This window comes from Myotis davidii, unplaced genomic scaffold (genome assembly GCF_000327345.1).
Source record: "Myotis davidii unplaced genomic scaffold, ASM32734v1 scaffold259, whole genome shotgun sequence".
NCBI lineage: Eukaryota > Metazoa > Chordata > Mammalia > Chiroptera > Vespertilionidae > Myotis > Myotis davidii.
The window spans coordinates 1,212,303-1,219,346 of NW_006292687.1; positions in this window are offsets into that span (position 1 = coordinate 1,212,303).

Genomic DNA, 7,044 nt, shown 5'->3' on the forward strand with positions numbered 1-7,044 from the left:
AGTGGGGTGGGGTGGGGCCTCAGGGAATCACCAGGGTGGAGCAAACCGCAATGGCTGCCAGTCTGCTCTGCCTTGGAAAGGTCCTGGGGTCTGTGTCCCTGCCCCGTGCAGAAATAATGACGCTGCGAGCACCTCTGCGAGAAAGCCTCCCTCACGTTCCATCCTGATGCCAGACAGTCCAGTTTCTCTCCATATGAGTCTGTTTCCCCAAGTTCTCACCCGGAACTGGAGTTCAGAGCAGCTGGGAGCGTGTATCTCCCTCCCGATTGAAAAAGACAACAACGTACCCAGCTGCCAGCCCCTTTCGAGTGCGGCTCCGTACCTCCCCACTTCCACACCTCTGCACCTCCTACCGGACTCAATGCGCTTTTCTCTTTCCTTCTAGTTGTAGAATTTCCACTCAGCCAGCCTTCCCGTGGTTCTGGATGATATTCGTTTTGTCTTTTAGTTGTAGTTTTAATGTGGTTGTGCGCAGCTGCAAATTCAGGTGTTTACCTTTGCTGCCATCTTGGTTGTCCTCTGCATTTCTTTTAAAGGCCTAAGAGTTGGCATGGAACACACCCAGATAGCTGATACAGAGGTGGTGGGATGGGCAAGTGCTTTCATCTGGGGTAAAATAAAAGTTGACAATTTGAGATGAAATTCCAGATCTCCATGTGGCCACACATTCATTTCTCACTTCTTTCCTTTTGTATCACTGAGAAGCACAGGAATTCCCTTCCTCACCTTGTGCATTTCCAACAGCATATTTCTTCCCCCAGGGAGAATGTTACACCCTGAAGTAAATTGTATTCCATATGTTAAGAGTGAAACTTTAAAGCTTTCCATTGGAGACTCCATGCTGGTGTTTAAGCAACTGTAGAGTCATCTAAATCTCCATTAGATCTTATCCTAAACTTCAAAAAAGGCCAAGGTTATAAAATACTCAGACATACAAGTCAACAAACAAACTTTAGATCATTACCAGGAACTCTTTTTCTGCTTCATTTTCCCCCATTTGAGGGAAGGGGGAGTTACAGTTATATTTGACTTTTAGCTGAGCACAAAAATGATGTATAGCAATAGCTAAATAACAACAGTGTTTGCATGTTGTGTCTAACTCCCACAGGCATCTTTTAAAGTAGGTATGAAAATCCTAATCTTATTACTTTAAATGACTCTAAGCCAGTGATGGTGAACCTATGACATGCGTGTCAGAGGGGACAAGCGAACTCATTTTTTTGGTTGATTTTTCTTTGTTAAATGGCATTTAAATATATAAAATAAATATCAAAAATATAAGTCTTTGTTTTACTATGGTTGCAGATATCAAAAAAATTTGTTTATGTGACACGGCACCAGAGTTAAGTTAGGGTTTTTCAAAATGCTGACACGCCGAGCTCAAAAGGTTCGCCATCACTGCTCTAAGCTTTTGTTAACCACAAAATATTAGGTCTACACTTATAATAATGAGGACCTTTCTATTTTTTTTAAGTGATAGGAACACTATGTAGTACAGCTGTTTAATTTGGGGACCTGCCTCTGGGGAAGGATGTAGCTGAGCATCAGTTCAGGAGCTGGGGACTTAGCTGCTCCAGTGTCTCTCATTCCCTCATCATCCATCCTTCATCTTCTCATTCTCTGTTTCTTCAACAGTGCCACATCTGTGCTCTCACCTCTTGCTAAACACATGGAAACAGAAAGCAAGAAACCTGCATCTAAGAGCTAGATTATATTAGGCTCCCCTCTACTGGGGAAAGAATGAGAATGGCTAGCTGCCAGAACTATTTTCTTTCATAGTTCCCAAGAAAGATGTACACAAAGAAGAAAATCCTATACTTCTTGTTACTATATGTTTTTTCTCCCCGCAACTACGTAGGCTCCTGATGTGATGTGCTTAGCCTTGTGGAACCAGCAAGGATCCTTCTAATGAGATGCAGGTACTTCCTTTCCCATGGGAGTTGGCCTTGTTTCTGATGGCAATGGCTCTCTCCATATTCCAGAAATGTCAGGACAAAGCAAGTCAGAGCCAAGAGAGAAATTGTCCACCAGATATCCCATCCCTAGCACTGTGGACAAAACCTAATCCATTTGGTGCTCCTCTATCTGCACATACTTCCAATCAGTTCCTCTCACTTTCCCTCAATCTGTTTATGACATCCCAGTCAGTGCTTTATGTTATACTAGAGGCCCAATGCATGAAATTTGTGCACTCAGGTGGGGCGAGGGGTGGTCCCTCAGCCCAGCCTGCACTCTAGCAGTCCAGGAACCCTCGGGGGATGTCCGACTGACGGCTTAGACCCGCTCCCAGGGAGCGGGCCTAAGCTGGCAGTTGTACATCCTTAGCACTGCCTTGGAGGTGGGAGAGGCTCTTGCCACCACTGCTGCGCTCGCCAGCCGTGAGCCTGGCTTCTGGCTGAGTGGCGCTCTCCCTGTGGGAGCACACTGACCATCAGGGGGAAGCTCCTGCATTGAGCATCTTCCCCCTGGCGGTCTGTGCATGTCATAGTGACCAGTCATTCCGCTTTTCGATCGATTAGCATATTAGGCTTTTAGTATATAGGATAGGCTCTCTTGCTTTTCATGTTCAATCACAGTTCCTCCAACATTTCTCAATCTACCTCTTGTTTTCTATTTTCACAGCAATCATGCTAGTCTGGCTTTAAATTTAATGTCTCCTAATCTCACCATTTCAAAGTTATCTCTAGAGCCTAGAACAGTGCCTTATATATAATACCTTCCCAATGAATAGTTATTACATGATTAGATGAATGGATAGCCCTCTCCCCATCCTCATCAAGGTTCTTTTACCCTGATGGTGTAGTTTACTAAAAAAAGCTTTGATTCTACAAATTAAGTAATATCTTATTTCTCTTTCCTTTTCTTCTCCTTTGATCACATTTTTTAAATGAAATCTCACTACATTTTCCCAAGCATTCCGTCTATTTCCACTATGTTGAGAAGCCCTAAATTCTCGTCTTCTAGAGTTCCTCTCTACTGTCTTCTTTTATACCAAGATCTTCCAGTGAAGTTTATCTTCATACATTTAAAACATGCATTTGTAGTAAACATAACTTATTCAAGGAAAATGTCATATTTTCTTCCTATTTGTATCCCTCATAACATATAGCATGGTGCCTTATACATTTATTAACCATATGATAAATATATGTTCATTTAATTAACATTGACTTCAAAGGCCTCTCTGAAAATCTTGGCACATGCGAAGAACACTTATGTACTAATCAAGGCATACTTCCAGTGGTTTACAGGGGTGGACAGAAAGGAGTAACATCAGTATGCACTGAAGTTACCCAGTGATTTTTCTGGGCAAGGTGGTTCTTGACATGATGGACCCTTGACATAACACTCTGCTTTTGCTAAATGATAAGTTAATTGGAAAGGTCATATCACTAATGCTATATAATAAAAGCATAATATGCAAATCAACCGAGTGGTAGAACAACCAGTCGGCAGGGGTGGGGCCGGTAAGCAGGCTGCACCAGGCCAGCCAAGGTGTGTGCCAGTGAGCAGAGGTAGGGGACAGCAATGGGGGAGTAGCAGCAACCAGTGGTGGTGGAGGGGTGGGGCTGTCTGCTCGCTGGCTGGTGCCATCCCCTGATCGGCCCGCCCAGTCACCTCCCACAGAGGGAGGCCAGACTGCAGCTTAGGCCTGCTCCCCACGGACATCCCCTGAAGGTTCCCAGACTGTGACAGGGTGCAGGCTGGGCTGAGGGACCTCCCCCACCCCCGAGTGCATGAATTTTCATGCATTGAGCCTCTAGTGTGCTTCATAAGTCAGTATGTTTTTACAGCATAGAACTGAGAAGATCCATAGATATTTTGGAGAGTTTGGGAAGAGAATGAAGAAGGAGAGAAGTCAGTACTATAGCATGATCCAGGGAGAGAGAAGGATTCTAGGTACCTACAGAGAGGGAGTCCTAGACAGGAATTTGAGATTGTGCAACCTCCATCAAATTACACCACCACCTCAGCTTTGCTTGTCTCACTTATGCAACAAATCCATTTAACTACATTACCTCTAGGTCTTTCAGCTCAAGGATAGTTGTGATTTCCTGGAGCCAATACAGGCAAATAGAAAGCTTAAGAGAAAACCATCCCAGTTTTTTTCTTCAGGGGCCAATTAGAGACAAATCATTTGAGTTGCAGAAAGGCTTTTACCCCTCCTGAAGTACTCTGAACATGTTCACACTCTTGAGACTCTTGATGTATACAGTAATGGAAGTGAGGGAAGGTTTAAACCATTATTTGCTGTTAACACATACTACCGGAGAAATAAAATGATCCCTAAGTATGATTTCTGTGTATAAACTCCTTGTAGCTATTATTGAGCTTGCAATAGGTTCTCCAAACTTCTATTAAAATATCAATAGTATTTTTCAGAGCTTAAATTGAGCAGTGATTTTATTTCAGACTGATCCTATAAACCACTTTTCTTCGAAGATTCTCTTGTTGCTAAAAATGAAAGCCATTCAAACGAGCAGTGATTGAAACAGTGAGAAAGAAGGGGAAAAAATCAATAGTGCATTTTCCAGGGCACTATCTCTGCTTTTGAAAAGAGACCTTTAATAACGTGCTTATGAGAGAGGCAGCCAGTTGCTCAAAGTGCATTCAGGGGTGAGCTGAACGGATGGCTTTCTGGGAAGACTCTCCAGAGAGAGATTGCTGAGAAGTCAGAGCTCACTGGTGGAATCTGCAGCAAGCTGACTCACGGCATTCTTAGGATCTGGAGCTAAATGGACTGCTTTGCAGAATTGGAAGTGTGCTTTCTCCTATACTTTGAGCTCTGAGACTGAATGGAATGGGGGCAGAGAGGGAGGAATAACCATTAGTTCCTAGTGATTCATGGGCTTGTTGTGTTTCTCAATCTGGTTCATTAAATCAAGACCAAACTCATCAGTGGAGAACCCAAGTCTTTAGAGATGAGCGTGGCCCTGCCCACATTTAATAGCCATTTCTTTCCTGTGTCCCACGTCTGACACAGGCTCTTTATTGGGCATGGAAAAGAGAAAATCCTTGAGGAGAAAATTTCTGTGGTTACACTGGAATATAAGTGGTTTAGAAATAAAACATGTTTTGTAACTTCCAACTGATATCTCCCCTTAAGTGAAGGAATTTGAGAAAAGCTATTTTTCTTTAGTATTTTGGCTTATTAAGGAGGAGGAGGTGTTCTAGTACATGAAATAAGATGCCAAATAAGAATTCTAAAAAGAGGATGATTTTGAGACAGTAAAGAGGGATCAAAGTCAAGATCAAGAATAATGAAAACTCATCATAAGAAGGAGAATGAATCTGTTAATCTGCACAAATTCATAGTCATAGGAGGTATAGCACAGACGGGGGATTGAAGAGAATGCAATGTCCCACATTCTAAAGAAGGATAGAGGATTTAAAGAAGCTAGAGAATGCCAGTGCTATTGTTAGACTCAGAAGGAAGAGATGTGCACTGGGCATGTTCATTTTGTCCTGTGATTTATAAATTATTTTGACATGGATAACTGAGAGGAAAGTTCACAATCAAGCCCGCTGATGCAATATATTTCAGCTCTTTTAATTGCAGGAAACTATCTCCTAATTCAGCATTAAGAAATAGTCACTATTATGGGCAGGTAATTTTGTCAGCTCTTAATCTGGGATTAAGAGGTAAAGTGTCCCTGAGTTCAAATTCCAGCTCAGCACTTGTTGAGTTAGTTGGATGACTGCATATCAATTTTTTGACCTTTTTAGGTATTAGTTTTTAAAATATAAAAATGGTTATAATATTAGTAACCAGCTTGTCGAGTGGTTGAAGGGAGTAATTGAGATAATATTGGTTCATACGTCCAACCACCAATTAACATGTTAAAAAATGAGCTCCTGAAATCCTCTACCCATGCCATCAGGAAACCAGCTGCTTCTCCTATAGTCTTGTCCATCTTAGGTAATAGGAACTCCTCTCTTCCAGTTGTTCAGGGGAGAGCACAGAACAGTAACAGCAGCAACAACAAACACAACTAAACAAAAATAGCATTGAAGTTCTACCTTCAAAACATAGCTAGAATCTGATCACTGCTGTACTTGTGGTCCAAGCCATTGTCATCTCTCCAAAATCTATATATACTAGAGGCCCAGTTCACGAATTCGTGCATGGACAGGGTCTGGCCAGCCTGGCCCCAATCAGGGCAGATCAGGGCTGGACCTGTCAGGAGGACGAGATGGTGGGAGGTAGGCCAGCTGGCCTACCCATAACGTCACGACCACTCAGGAGGAGGCTGCACGCAGGTGGGCGGGATGGGACTACGGGCAAGGAAAGGCAAGGGAGACAAGGTCAGCTGGGGTGGCTTGAGCAGGCCGGGAGCACAGACAGACAGGGGGCCTGCCAGCCGAGGTGCACCAGCAATCCCGCCTCTGTGCATGAGCTGCAGAGGAAACACCTTTTCTGACCACTCATTGGCTAAGCTCCCGGTGTGCCACTCGCAGTGTTCTTGGTAACTTGGGTAATAAGAATCCAAGAAGGTGATCTAGGGTTTTTCCACCTCACTCCTGGAGAAAAAAAATCGAAGTTCTGCAGCTCTGAAATATGTATTTCTGGTGAAGGACACATAGATCCTGTGCTCAATTTACAGTTGTGCGTGAGGGTAGGAGACTCACTTATTTAGATGACTGTTGGTAGTCTCTGTTAAAAGAAAAATCTGATAAATTCTGGACATGCCTTCCTGACAGTTTCAGCTCTCAGGAGGCTAAAGAGGCAATGAGAACTACTACTTTGAAATTAATTTTGACTAACAAGGAAGAACTGATTGGTGAAGGAGAAGTAACAGGCACCTAGGGAGAAAGTGACCATGTTGCTCTGAGTTTATTATAATCTAGGAATGAAAGGCTAGGTGTAGGAGACCTAAGTCATAGATTTTAAAATATTTTAGAAAACATGGTCTCTCAGAAGAAAATAAATGACATATAAAAGTATGAAAGAGTAAATCTAGATGACAGTTTCAACTTAGTAATTAGTATATTATTAAGCACATATACTATATATATATATAAACATTATATATATACTAGAGG